The following is a 15,107-nucleotide window of genomic DNA, read 5'->3' as shown; positions in this document are numbered from 1 at the left end:
TTGTCGGGTATGCCAGGTGATTGCCTATATATCTATCCTACATCTGATTACGGAAATAGCACCTTGGTGAGCTTCCTTGCACCTGCTTCACTAATGATTGCTGCTCCTGTGTGGGCATAGGGTAGGCTTCAGTGAGCTCTTACCCCTTCTTCAGCCCTGGTGCCACTGTGCCTGCTGCACTAACAATAGATGTGCCCATGTGCTGTGTAGTGTTCAACCTACAAGGATACAGAACACTAAAAAGGCCTTTGCTGCAACTGTCCAGCTGACCAGAGGCATGGACTGGACTGGTCCCGGCTGTTGGTCCTTGACTGAGCCCATATGAGGCTCTAAGTGCTTCCCATGAGGTCCTGGGGTGCTATAGAAGTGCACTCCCATTATGGAAGAAGACTTAAAGGACTAAAGTCAAAAGGTAAAATCTTTGACCAGCACGAACCTGGTTGGTGTATCTGACCTGACTTCCATCGTGGTCACCATCAATTTACGCCTAGGTCTTCCGCAACAATGCAGTATCATTTGCACCTTGTGATTCTTGGCACTATCGCTACTTGAAGCGTTACATTTCACATCTCAGAATCCGCTTATTGGGTTTTGTCATTTTAGTGTTATTTTGTTCATTACATTTTACATTATTTTTCTATTTCGTGTTTTTATTTTTATTGTTTTGCATTTTGACTTTTACTGTTTTGGTTTCTGCATACATATTTTACATATTGTCTTATGTTAAGCCTGCCTGTTCCGTGCCGTAGGTACCAGGGGGTTGACTCCAGGTTACTTTTAATGGCGTTGAGAATTCACTCTGACAGGGGTTGGGATTTTTCCTCTTTCACCACAAATAATAATTCAGTTTCTTGCAGAAACTAGCAGAGAGTTTTTAGAAATTATCTGCAAATAGGCAGTTGATAACCTACCAGGGTTGAAGCACTTGGAATATGGGACGAGTATCGTGCGGGAACAGAACCTCTACAAAATTCAGTTTAGAGATAAACCAAGCTTCACGCTTGAACGTCACAACTTTTTAAAACAAATATATTGCAGCTCTTTGCATTTTGACAGCCCCAAGCAAATTTGAGAACAGAGTGGATGTATGTAGCAGAGACGAGTTTGTGTTTAACTGTTTATCTAAGAATTTGCAGGAGAGATTACTGAGCTGCAGGAACCCAACTCTCCCCGAGAGGTGAACATTCCTAAAAGCATAGAGCGCTACACGCTTTCATCTAAGACGCTGACCTCTGAGGAGGGCGCATCACCAGTGAGTCGCATTCTTGGGACTGCTCTGGATTGTTCTGTGAACTCCAGAGACCGAACAAAAAGGAATTTGGCTGAGAAAGCTCATTATGGCAGTTGTTACAGGTGTGGATTTGAGGCACATGTGGGAAGTAATGGGAAAGGCCCGGATCAAGGACAGTGTTGCAGTGTTGGGGCATTTTCAAGCAGTATGAGTGTATGCACTACTGTAAACGTCTGCACAATTGATGTTAATGAGGAAGAATGTCCCCAGAGGGAATAACATAGTTTTAGCAATTGATTCCATAGTTCGTTCCACCTTCATGCGACAAGTAATGTGTCCCTTGTGTATCGTTCATGCTGGTGCAGTGCTGTTAAATGGAATGGCCGATTCAGGACTACCCATCAAGATTTTAGTGTGATGTAGCCTTTGATAAAACTCGAGCTGTGAGAAACAGCTGACCAGCTCCAGTATAAATCCCCACACCTTAGGTGAGCAGGATTTCGATATATACTGGATTACTTTGTTAGTCTGCTGGAATGATTGGGTTAAAAGATTCACACAAAAATGTATGTATCTATCAATGGAAGGTAAGGGATGGAATGACAGATTCAGACTAAGTTGGTTTCGCTATGAGGCCGGTTCCTGATAATCCAGCGGTGTTGAGTGACATGCCTGTATTGAATGTAGATTTTGATGCCAATGACATTAAGAATACTTTACTACCTTCTCCTGATGTTTCCCGAGTGGGTGCAGTGAATGGGTATTGTATCAAACCTAAAGCTCAGGCAGTACCTCTCATTCATAGAGTGCGCTCTGTTTTTCTGAGGGTACGGAGTGAGCTTACTGCCCTCTTACATGATTTATGATGTCACCAATTCCTCTGAATGGGTGTGCCAGTTTTTATTGTCCAGAAGAGGTCTGGGGGCAAGCATCTTTTAAAGTTCGCAGACCACAGCCCTTTGCTTTGAACCCTTAACGGTGTCAGTCAGGCCCCTGTAATGTAACTAAGGTTGTTTTTAAAATTACATCTTTGGCATCAAATTAGTACACAGAGACAGAAACTACAGGGCTGGCTGCTTATCTAGAAAGCCATTTTTGGATAGTTTGGGTGACGAGGATTTGGATGTTCATGAATGTTTGTGGCAGCGGTGTTAGACGCTGTCCATGATGCTGCTTGTGCTGACCCAGGAGTGGTGCCAGTCAACAAGGACTTCACAGATGGTCTCTCCTGGGACTGGTGCTTAAGTGCTGAGGTGTTTGGGTATGCTCAAGTGGAGGCAGAGCTAGCTGTGGCTCTGGGTATGGTTATGAGACCCGATTCTTTAGTTCTGCTTGGTAAGCCGAGACCATGCTTGTTGAATATTCACCCAGTATGAGTGGTGAGATTCGCATTGCAGGTCTGCCTGACGTTGTGATGCTGCCGACTGTAGCGTGTCTGCTAAAAGCGATGGCGTGACTGGTGGAATTATAAAGCCAAATAAGAGAAAGTTATTTTCCGACGCCACAGTCTTCGTGACTTAGACCAGTAATACTGAAGACTCTGAGACTCACAGCAGTAATTTCTCCTTTTAGAGCATTATTGCTGCAGATGGAGTGAAGCCCAGAAGTAAGCATATTACTAAGGTACCAACAAAGTTTAATATTTTTCAATTGTATTAACTGTTTCTCTTTTGCAGCATTTGGAAATGCATTTTCTAGTTTTGTTGCTTTTTGTTTCGCTTTTTCTTGTAGGCTGTTACCTTTTGTTTAAAGGGAATGATGTTGTAGTGTGTGACCTTAATGCTGCAGTTTGCATTTCATTACCATCATTTGCTTACCCTGGAGAATCTCCAGGGTGTAGGAGGTTTGCTGTTTCAGAGTTCTTTCTTCAGCTTCTTGGCAGTTGTCACTCTGTGGCGATCTGTGGCCCTGTTTCTCTGCTCCTTTTGTAATAGCTCTAATCGGAGCTTCATCCCCCCGCCAACGATAATAAGATGCCAGGTATCACCCAGCACAAAACACAGTCTATGATGGGCTACGTCTATCTGCTCGGCGCAGTTAGAGCGAGGATAAAGTGCTCCGGACCCATCAGGCTGTGAATGTAACCTAAGGGCTTAAGATGAAATGAAGAGCTAACCTCCTTCCTGAGTGGCTCAAGACTGCTGTGTGCAGACCCGATAGCTGGCAGCACCCTGGAGTATGTATGTATAAATCAGATTATGTTGGAAGTAACCTGCAAAATAGTGGCAGGCATCACCCTGCCATAGAGTAGGATTTGCTGGGAGTGAAGGGCGGCTGATTCTGATTGGGTGCTTGATAGTTTTCCAGAAACTCATGTTCTTGCTTGTTCATGTTTGTCAGTAGTTAATGAAACACGCCCAGGCGTATTATCTCTTCAGGTGACAGAAGCTGTAATAAAAGTTTCTTTGTCGTTGCAAGAAAATATGAATGGCCAACAAGCCTCAGTAGGTCAAAGAATGGAAGGGCTGGGGAACTGTCATTCATCTCGCTGCTAAGCAGAGCAGTGGCATGCTTCATCCTGCGTCAGGCCTCTGATTTTAACCAATATCGCTTAGAACACTGGGACTTTAGAGCCCATCCTTTTAACACTAGCAATGATAAAGCAATTCCCGCTTGGTGCTGAAAGTGCTTGAAATCCATTGTTCATGACGAGCTCAGCTCGTCATGAGCACCCAAGCAGTGTACTGCATGACGAGCTGAGCTCGTCATGAGCATGGAAGGGGTTAATGAGAAAAACAAAACTCAAAGTCCCATAAGCAATAGTGGTGGAAGGTGTCACTCATGACCTGGGACAACATCCAATTCAGCACATCCAGTTCCATTTTTTAAGTATTTGACACAATATTGAATTTATAACATTTGTTTTTTATGGTCACGAGTCACCAGAATACTAAAATGTGTCTTTTATTTTCAAGGTCAATTAAGTAATGGTCACCAGCTTGGAAGCTCTGTTCATTCTTCAGTATTTGTCATTGATCTCCATGTGTGGCTGGTTTGGGTCTGCCTCCTGCATCGTTCCCGATAACTCGCACAGGTAAGGAGCTTGTAACAGCAACATGATAACCCAATACTCGTCTGTAAGAAGTGCGCTCTGAGGCAGGTATCCGATAATTTTTGTGAAATAAGGAAGGGCCAATATCTGCTATGTACAATATTTAAAATATAACAGTCAAATCACAGTATACTGTTCCGGAGGTTCAGTCCCAGCGACATTATCTGTAACTGAACGCAGACACCCTAGGAAGCATATGCTTTCTAAGTCAAGTTACGTTCACTCACCTGAAGGTGACATACTTCATCATTGGGCTATACTCCTCACCAGGCCAGCGCTAAAATACCTGGCGGGCACCACAAGAGGGCACTTTGTTGCAGATCTTTTATTAGGTACGCCGGATGAGCATAGTAGGACAGAGGATGTTGTGTCATAAAATGTGAGATTATTGAAAGTCTGAATATAAGATCAACTATCAACCAGTTGCCACAATATAGTTAATGTTATCTTCCTGGTTCATGTTGAGATTAAAAACAGTGGCAGAGAAATTGAGGAACTAATGGCCCCTATCACTGTGTGAAAGTGTCGATCACCCATGGACTTGCTGGTAAGATGGGGTCTATACTTCAGGTCAACTTTTTTCATGCCTTGTGTAGTCATGGAGCAATCTGTTGCCATTTCATCAAGAGCAAATATGGAAAAATGGGTAAATGTGACCTAATATTCTCTACAGTATAGAGTTAGTGTAGTCAATGTGAGAGATGACTAAGGCTAAAGCAACTTGGGTAAGAGCTTCAGTAGTGAGAAATCTGCTGTTCTCCAGTAATGGGGTATCTTTCATAGATTCACATGCTTGAATCATTCCTCGTCGTTGAAGTGGGATTCCCACGGTACATAGAATAGCAATATAGCAATAGCATACCGAAAGCATAGCTAAAAGAGCAATAGGAAGTATTGTAACATGGACGTTAATAGGAAAAAACATGTCACTTTAATAACTTGTCCAAGTTACTAGATATGGTACAAACTCCAGCCAATTATGCAACAGCACCCTCTGGAACCGTCTCCTCAGAGGCTCAGGCTCTCAGATTTTCTACTGCACGTCATGTGAAGGGAGTCTCCCTGAGCTCTGCTCAGTACCTCTACCTTTTCCCTTCAGAAACTCTTCAGAATATCTTCACTGCTTTGTCTACTACAAAAAGGTCACTCATCAGACACTGTGAGTCTTGTGGGAAATTCTGGCTTCATTCCGAAGACCCCCACAAAAAGTGTATCTACTGCCTCCACCCTGAACATCAGGTGAGAGATTGTAAAATCTGCAGGACTTTTCTTCAAAAGACTTTAAGAGACAGAGAGGGAGGTCAACTTCTGTGGTTACAGAAACTCAAGACTAAGGATATCAGATGTTGAGAGTGATTCCTCTCTCAGGACTGTCATCTCTAAGAAGAGGGCTTGTGAGGCGGAGATGGTATCTGCTAAGGCTAAGGTGCTCAAGAAAGACCACACCTCTACTCATGAAGGCCAGACTTCTTCCTCAAAAAGGGCCCGTGTTCCTTCTAAGGGGGTACTTATGCCCTCTACGCCTCCGAGATCTAAGTCTCAGGCATCTAAGTCTCTCTTCCTGAGACAAATTTGCCTAAAAAATGGGTTCCTCGTCGACGATGACTTCCGTCGCCACTGCTACAACGACGACTTCCACCTTCTCTTCTCCTCAACCTACAATGATTATGTTGTCAGCTGCCTCTCCGTCGACGTTTGTCATGGTGTTGGTGAAGCCTCGCTCGTCTGCCACTCCCTCACTTCGTCGTGGACAAAAAAGAGGTCTGTCTCCGGTCAGTCGTCGACGGATGCCTTCTCGCCGACGAGACGGTCGATGGCTCTCAAGGCTCCACCTGCTTCATCGACGGTTGCCTCGTCGATGGTTGCCTATTCGACAGCACAGAAGCTTTTCCTTACGGAACTTCAACCCCTCTCTTCGTCGTCGACCGCTGAGTCGGCGGCGGCACCCTTGATTCCACCTTCAGCTGCGATGTCTCTAGTCCCCTTGAAATCTTCAGCAACACTTTTGCCGCCTTCAGGAACGTCGGATGTTTCCCTACTTCAACATAGGAACTCTTCTTTGGATCTATTGCCGATTCAGCCATCTCCAAATCTTTCTGTGGAGCTTTTTGACTATGGGGCTAATGAGGAGGTTTCGGAAGAGGATGACCGGTTCCGTGCTGCTTGTACTCCTTCTGAGCTTCTCATCAAATGACAAGATATTGATGATGACCAAGGATATGATTATTACCCTGAGCCTAATACTCAACCACCACTTGTGATCCAACTGTGCAGATGCCCATGTCTCTCATCTCTAATTTGCAACATGTGCTTGATGACTACTACCGCCGATTTCCTCCCTCGGATTCGGCCTCATCTGTCCCACTGATGCCTCTTCATCTGCCTTCATCGATCATCAGGCCACCCCCTCCGGTGGCATTGATGTCTCATCTCCCGGAGACGCACACACAACTGACGATGACAGCGAAGAAGGGGAGTGGGTGATAGAGCCCTCCTTACTGAGTGGGACAATTATTAAATTCAGACTGCGTCATCTACTGACAAAACTGAAGAGCCGACCAGGCACACATCCCTGTGTGCCATTCCCATGAACACTGCTCTAGGGATGTCTTGCACATATCTCGGGCAGTGAGTTAAAATTCGCAGATTTATATATTGCGGCTCATCACCCGTGATGGTTTCTAGACGCTGTCTATGGTCACGGGGTGATAAAGTGATTTGCCCAGAATCACAGGATGTTGCGCTGAAGCAGAGACTCAAACCTGTATCCCCAGTTCCCAAGTCGGCAGGTCTGGCTGCTGCACCACATCCTCTCCCCCCTGTGAGGGCATATCTGCATGAAATGCCCCTGATGCCCCTGCAATATCCTAGTCAATTTCTGGATATTGTAAGTGACCAGGGAAGTCATAGTAAGTACATAGGCTGGACACTCGTCATTATGAGTTCGCCAGCTCCATGATGGCTTCACTGAAATATGTGATGTTTGGCACCAAGCATCTCAACATAATAAACTTGCACTGATTCCAGTGTAGATTTTATTAAAAATTGCACACATAGGGCCCCTTAGAGGGGTCCCATGAAACCTACCAATCCTTAGTGTGGTCATTGACTGGCCTGAGCCAGCCTGTTACCACCAGAGTGTGTTCTGACCTCAGGGGAGAGTGCCTGCGCACTCTGTGGCTGAGAACAATGCTTTCCTGGGTGGAGGTGTTCACGTCTCCCCTGGACAGGAAGAGCCACCCGTGGTGGGGAGCTTCAAAGGTCTTGCCCCCTTTGTAATGCGACCCCACCGGTCCACCTTAATAAATTCCCCTCTGCACCTTACTCAGCGCGAAGTGCCACCATCCCAAAACAGGAGCCAAAGTTCTCGGTCTACCCTTTGAAAGAAAATGTTTAGTGGGATCTTGAAGGACGTTTTTTTCACGATGTACAGGAGACCCTGGAGGGTCATTACTTTAAATAGGACCACCCGGCCCAGTAAGGAAAGCGGGAGCACCCGCAAGTGTGGGGCATCCCAGCAAAGCTAGTCTAATTTCGGAAGTATGATCCTGCCTGTGGCTCTCTTGTAATAAACACGCCCAAATATTTTAAGCCATGTAGTGTCACCCAAACTGTGCACCTAGAATGCAGCCGCAGGGTCCCTGCCACCAGCAGGAATGTTAAGGACTTATTCCAGTTGATCTTATATCCTGAATAATCTCTAAATATGTGAAAAATGTGTAGGATTCGTTCACTCGAGAAGGCTGATTATGTGTCCTACAGCAAAACGTCAGCGTAGAGGGAGATGCTCTCGACCCACTCCTGATCAACTGGAATACCCCATATGAGAGGTCCTGGCGAACCTACGCACGTGAGAAGAACATAGGAGACAAGGAACATCCCTGTCGGATGGCAAAGACTCGGGAGACTGTTTTATTGGCACGCATGCACGCTAGAAGGGCCACATACATGAGCTTGACAGCAGCGCCACTGGTTTAGCAAAGGAATCCCCTGTTGCATGTGGTATGCCATTAAGGTGTCGGAGATATAAGCGCGTTCCCTGGTGTGGCATAAAGCCCAATTGATCAGGATGAGCCACTGTTGCAATTACTGTCTGCAAGCAGATCGCCAGGGCCTACGCAAGGACCTTAGTCTCAAAATTAAGCAGGGAGAGAGGTCTATGAATGAATGAATGAATGAATGAATGAAAGTGGATTTATAACAGCGCGATTGCTGCCCTGAGGCGTCCAAGCGCTAGAGGAAACCTGCTGGTTTGAGTGAGTGAGGTTATAGACCAGGACGAAAGAAGGAGAACTGAGTTTTATTGAAAAGAATTAAACAGGTATGTTTTTAATTGTTTACGAAAGGAGGAGAGGTTAGGGTTGGATCTCAGGTGTACAGGGAGGGAATTCCAGATCTTGGCGGTATTGTAGGCAAACATCCTTCCACCCGACCTTGTCTTTTTGATCCTTGGGACTGTTGCCATAAAAGCCTGACTAGATCGGAGATCTCTACCTGGACGGTACTGACTTACTAGCCCAAGAGTAATTAGAGGTCCTGAGTCCCAGAAGGCCTGGTGGGCAATACACATTGCCTTAAAAGTGACTCTCTGACGCACTGGCAACCAATGCAGGCTGGTCAGTCCCGCCTTGACTGACAGTCTGCGTGGGATTTGCAGCAGAGTGCGGGCAGCGCAATTCTGTACCAGCTGCAGTCTCTTTAGGGTGTACTCTGGTGCACCCAGATAGAGGACGTTATTGGAGTCTAGACGTGACTGTATCAGACCCTGTATGGCTACCTGCTTTGCCTCCCTGGGGAGCAGAGGAAGAACTTTCTTCAGTGTCCTGAGCAGTCCAAAGCAGGTAGCTGAGAGCTTTGTGGCCTGGGTGTTGAGTGAAAGACTCCTGTCTAGCCATACCCCAAGGCTTTTGATGTTCTCCTTCGGAGCCGGGGGGGGGGGCCTAGACAGGTGGGCCACAGTGAGTTGAAGAATGTGGGATCTGCGGGGCCCAGGAGCATAAGCTCCGTTTTGTCACCATTGAGTTTTAAAGATGACAAGGTCATCCAGGCCTTCACCTCCTCCAAGCATTTTATTAGTCCACCTGAAAGTGGCTGGTTAGCCTCCTGCGCTAATGAAACCACCAGCTGAGTGTTGTCCGCATAGGATATGATCTTAACTCCATACGGACGAACTACCTCAGCCAGTGGCCTCATGTAGATATTCAAAAGCGCGGGGCTTAAAGAGGAGCCCTGGGGGACTCCACACTTCAGGGGCATGCTGGAAGACACTGTCTGTCCAACAAACACTTGGAACGACCTGTTGCTCAAAAAAGATTTTAACCAGAGCCAGGCCTTGTCCACTATGCCGACATTCGAAAGACGGTTCAGCAGGGTGCTGTGGCTGACCGTGTCGAACGCCGCGCTGAGATCAAGGAGGATCACTGCCACTATAAGACCCACACTCAGTTGCTGCTTCATCGTTTTTTGGGATGACCGCCACCTCAGACTTTCTTTGGTCCTCTGGGAGACACCCTTATTTTCAGGCAGTCTGAAACCTCCTCTAGAGGCACTCCCTGATTTTATCCTTCATGATTTTATTTAATTCTATGGGGAGCTCATTAGGCCCCGTCGCGTGCCCTGTTTGCAAGGTTCCTATTGTCTTATTTATTTAGTCTACTGTCAGGTCTTGGTCTAGTGCGTCTCAGTCCTCATTCGTTAGCATTGGCAGGGTCAGGTCTTTCAGGAAGTCTCTCCCAGTATTTCCGTCCCCTTGTTGTCAGTGTCCTCAAGGATCACTGGCTTTAATTCATCCTATAGCACACAAGCTGATTCAACAGGCCGCAAGTTCTCCTTAAACTAGAAGTCTGCTCCATCTCTCATACGAGCTTTGAACGTCTTGTCTTTTAAATATCATGGATCAGCCCTTGGGGGTAGCATGAATTCCACATTCGGACCAACGAGTTGCATCTCAACCAGCGAATGGTCTGAGATTCCCCCTGCTATGTGCGTAGCGGCTCTAAAATCATCTTTATGGACAGTCTGGGTGAAAAGATAGTTTAGGCATGCCAGACTACCATGTGCTGCAGACAGGTGCGCCCGGTTCTGATCCCCTCTTCCCCACTAAGGGCATTTAGGAGTATCATGAATATAGTATAGTGTCAGTTCTGTCACTCCCGTCACCCCAATGCGTGTATGCTGTCGTAAGTGTCTTACCCTTTCACAGGATGAGTCAGTCTTGTCTGGGGCTCTTTCCTGTTTCCCGACACTTGAATGGCACGCCCGAAGACTCGAGAGAGCAATGACCCACCAGCAGGCTTTTGTGGAGCGCTTTTGTCCTGTATATAGTGCTGCATTGTTGTAAACGTATCTAGGACCCTATTTAAATATTCCCGATTCATGCCCTTATGTGGTTATAACAAATCATATCCTTATAAAGGCATAAGAATCCTATCCATATTTAGTCATAGCCAATGCAGTCCAAATACGGCAAGGCTACTCCCATAGACTCCTAGAAAGTACAACGCGTTCTTTAAACAAACCAAGCCTCCAGCAGCCCGGGAATTCCTCCTGCTTTTGTTTTGATTTGTCCAAGAACTCCAGGAGTCCAGAAAGAACTGTATGTTCTTAGTGACGTCCTATGTCCAACCTTACGTCAAACTCAGCTCCTTCCAGGTATAAATATACCAACGTTTGCCTTAAGCAAACACACGGTGGTTTGGAGCAGAACGGCTATCTACTTACCCGAAGCCCAGCTGTAACGAGAGCCGAAGGAAGCCGACCCTCCCATTGACGTACTGAGAGAGACGCTGTCTTTTCTCCTGCCGAGAAATCCAGCTCCAGTGTTTCCAGTCACCCTTGCGGGTTGCTGGGAGATCGAGTCCTGAGAAAGAGATACAAGACCTCCTTCATTCTATAACCAAGTTACGGAGCTGATTAGATCTTTAGAGAATTCTTGATTCAGATTCTTGGCAAAAACTAACTTAACTTAAACTGCAGCTCACTTACTCCTTCCCACGTATTAGGCTTGGGTCAGGTACACCGGGGTAGGCGTATCTTAGAAGCACCAGTTGAGAACGTTTAGTTAATGATTTTATGTATGTATATATTTTATCCGTTTTAAGTATCATATGGCTCAGAAACCATATAAATGCTTTTACAGTATTATTTCATAATACTCCTTTTAATGTACGCACTACTTCATGACAAGTATTGCAATTGTGGCAATTCACTTCTCTTGTATGAGAAAGAGGATTGCTCAATAAATAACAACTTTTATTGAAAACACCCGTCTCTCTATTTCTCTGCACTCCTGGTGAAACTAAGCATGAATGATTGACTGAGTGAAATAGCGGTCTATTGTTTTCCCAGACTCTGGAGATATACTCCTTATTCTGGGGGGAGCAAAGTTGTCATGTTTATGCAGTTGTAATCCCTTCTTGTCTATTCAGGAAAGTTAACACCTTCTTGTTTACTCTAGAAAGTTTCTAGTGACCTCTGAGCTAGCTGGCAAACCTAATTAAGTCTAACATATTCAATAGAGACCTAGATGACCTCAGTCCTACGTCTAAACTATCGTTTGTTATTCCAATGCGCAGAGCCTATTGGGAATATAGGAACTACACTACATGGCACCCAACTTTTTCACACAGACCCCTTTTTCCCGTAAAAACTCCAATAGACGTCTGGAGTGGGTAAAAGGTTAATATCCGCCGGAACTTAGTAGGAAGAGATTCCTATGTATTAGTTTTTGGTTTAGTCAACGTTGAAGGATATAATGTTCCAAAATATTGTGCACCTAATCTTTGGTTCCTTGAAACTTGCTCTGCAACTGAAAAACTTTCTATCAGTAAAATGGTGGAATGTGACGATAAAAGGGAGAGAGCTAGAATAGCAGCTCAACTCTTAGCGGATGACACAAGTCTCCAAAATGAAGACCCGCATGCTATAATCATTCCGGTAAATGTAAGAAAAACTATAACTATTAAACTTATAGAAAATGGACTATCATTAAGAGGTGGTACAGTCATATTTGTGGTAGAGGCCCATGAATATCGGCAGACAGAGGTATTCTATTCATGGATACATTTTCCTGAAGCAAATCCAATAACACACGATTTCCACCATTACAAAATAGAGGAATCTCCTGAGGAATACGCCCCTTTCAAGGACGTTGAAATTCCACTAACATACCAAGAGCACCTGCTCTGGTTTAATGTCGCCATAAAACATCAAAATCACATTACCAGGCTCGGTCCACTAGGTAGACCAGGAGCCACAAGGCCGGTTCTAGCCAGCTACACACCACATCCCGACATTCGAAAAATGTCAAGCGAAGAACTTTTAGTTCAATCAATCAATCAATCAAGGCATTTATAGAGCGCACTACTCACCCAGAGGGTCTCAAGGCGCTTGGGGGGGTGGGGTGACGCTACTGCTCGAACAGCCAGGTCTTGAGCTTCTTCCTGAAGGAGAGGTGATCTTGGGTCAGGCGGAGGTCGGTAGGGAGGGTGTTCCAGGTCTTGGCGGCCAGGTAGGAGAAGGACCTTCCTCCTGTTGTCGCTCTTCGGATGCGGGGGACGGCGGCGAGGGCGTGGTTGGTTGATCGGAGGTGGCGTTTGGGAGCGTAGAAGTTGAGGCGGTTGTTTAGGTAGCTCGGGCCTTGGTCGTGTAGGGCTTTGTGTGCGTGGGTGAGGAGACGGAAGGTGATTCTCTTGTTGACGGGGAGCCAGTGCAGGTCTCTCAGGTGTCCGGAGATGTGGCTGCGACGGGGGATGTCGAGGATGAGTCTGGCTGAGGCGTTCTGGATCCGCTGGAGTCTCTTCTGGAGCTTGGCGGTGGTTCCGGCGTAGAGGGCGTTGCCGTAGTCTAGTCGGCTGGTGACGAGGGCCTGGGTGACCGTCTTCCTGGTCTCGGTGGGGATCCACCGGAAGATCTTTCGTAGCATGCGCAGGATGTTGAAACAGGACGCGGAGACGGCGTTGACTTGTCTGGTCATGGAGAGGGAGGAGTCCAGGATGAAGCCCAGGTTGCGTGCGTGGTCTGTCGGTTTGGGTGCGGTGCCCAGGGCGGGGGGCCACCAGGAGTCGTCCCAGGCGGCGGGTGAGGATCCCAGGATGAGGACTTCCGTCTTGTCTGAGTTCAGTTTCAGGCGTCTGGTCGTCATCCACTCGGCTACGTCTTTCATCCCTTCGTGGAGGTTGGTTCTGGCGGCGGCGGGGTCGTTGGTCAGGGAGAGGATCAGCTGGGTGTCGTCGGCGTAGGAGATGATGTTGAGGTTGTGCTGGCGTGCGATGGCCTCCAGGGGGCTCATGTAGACGTTGAAGAGGGTGGGGCTGAGCGAGGAGCCCTGAGGAACGCCGCAGATGACTTCCGTGGCTGCCGATCTGAACGGTGGTAGGCGGACTCTATGTGTCCTTCCAGCGAGGAAGGAGATGATCCACTCCAGTGCCTTCTCCTGGATTCCGATGTTGCTGAGGCGCTGCACTAGGGTGCTGTGGCAAACAGTGTCGAACGCCGCGGAGAGGTCTAGGAGGATGAGGGCTGCTGTTTCACAGTTGTCCAGCAGGGCTCGGATGTCATCGGTGGCAGCGATGAGGGCGGTCTCGGTGCTGTGGTTGGCTCGGAAGCCAGACTGTGAGGGGTCGAGGGATCCATTCGTCTCGAGGAAGGCGGCCAGCTGCTTGTTGACGGTCTTCTCGATGACTTTGGCTGGGAACGGGAGGAGCGAGATGGGGCGGTAATTCTTGAGTTCGGTGGGGTTCGCTGTTGGTTTCTTTAGTAGAGCGCTGAGTTCGGCGTGCTTCCAGCTCTCAGGGAAGGTGGCTGTGTCGAAGGAGGTGTTGATGATGTCCCGCAGGTGGGGTGCGATGACAGCGTCGGCCTTGTTGAAGACGTGGTGGGGGCAGGGGTCGGTCGGAGATCCGGAGTGGATAGAGTTCATCGTGCTGATGGTGTCTTCTGTGTTGATCTGGGTCCAGGCGCTGAGGGTGGTGGTGGGGGGCATTGGTGCGGTCGTGGGGAGCGTTGTTTGTGGGCTGAAGCTGTTGTGTATGTCAGCGATCTTGCTGTGGAAGTAGGAGGCGAGGGAGTTGCAGAGGTCTTGCGAAGGGGTGATGTCGTTGTTTCCGGCGTTGGGGTTGGAGAGCTCTTTCACGATGGTGAAGAGCTCCTTGCAGTTGTGTGCGTTGTTGTCCAGTCGGTCCTTGAATGCTGTTTTCTTGGTGGCGTGGATCAGTTGATGGTGCTTCCGGGTGGCGAGCTTGAGGGTGGTCATGTTGTCCGGTGTTGGCTCCCTTCTCCAGGCTTTCTCGCGGGCTCTGCAGTTCTTCTTGGAGCTCTTGAGTTCGTCGGTGAACCATGGGGCCTTCTTGCTGCCGGGTCTGCTAGGCGGTGTCCTCAGTGGGGCGAGGTCGTCTGCGCAGTTGCTGATCCACTTCGTGAGGTTGTCGGCGGCCTGGCTGGGGTTCGCTGAGCTGGCGGGAGGGTGCTGGCTCAGGGAAGCGGCGAGCTGGTCTGCCGTGATCTTGTTCCAGTTTCTTCGAGCAACCTGTTGCTGGTGGTGGTGGATCGTGGTCCTTCTGAAGCTGAAGTGGACGCAGCTGTGGTCCGTCCAGTGGAGTCCGGTGGCGTGGCTGAAGATGATGTCCTTGCTGGATGAGAAGACAGCGTCGAGTGTGTGTCCGGCGAGGTGTGTGGGGGTGGTCACCAGCTGCTTGAGTCCCAGGTTGGCGAGGTTGTCCAGCAGGGTGGTGGTGTTGCGGTCGTTGTTGTTCTCCAGGTGGAAGTTGATGTCCCCCAGGAGGATGTAGTCAGCGGAGGGGAGGGCATGCGGGCAGATGAAGTCGG

At 47.9% G+C, this 15,107-nt stretch overlaps 1 long non-coding RNA gene across 2 annotated transcripts in view; it reads left to right on the top strand.

The window, feature by feature from the left end:
• The window catches only part of LOC144767763 (uncharacterized), a 35,249-nt gene that overhangs the window by 6,756 nt on the left and 13,386 nt on the right, over positions 1–15,107 (top strand). Inside the window, exons 1-2 of one of the 2 annotated variants that reach the window (XR_013598341.1) lie at positions 2,810–2,854; positions 4,147–4,265. This is a non-coding gene — a long non-coding RNA (uncharacterized LOC144767763). Of the gene's footprint in view, positions 1–2,809; positions 2,855–4,146; positions 4,266–15,107 lie in introns of those variants that run through there. The other variant, XR_013598339.1, reaches the window with a different exon arrangement.

This window comes from Lissotriton helveticus, chromosome 1_1 (genome assembly GCF_964261635.1).
Source record: "Lissotriton helveticus chromosome 1_1, aLisHel1.1, whole genome shotgun sequence".
NCBI classification, from domain to species: Eukaryota; Metazoa; Chordata; class Amphibia; order Caudata; family Salamandridae; genus Lissotriton; species Lissotriton helveticus.
The sequence above is the reverse complement of the archived record's forward strand: the minus strand, read 5'-3'. Positions and strand labels throughout refer to the sequence as shown.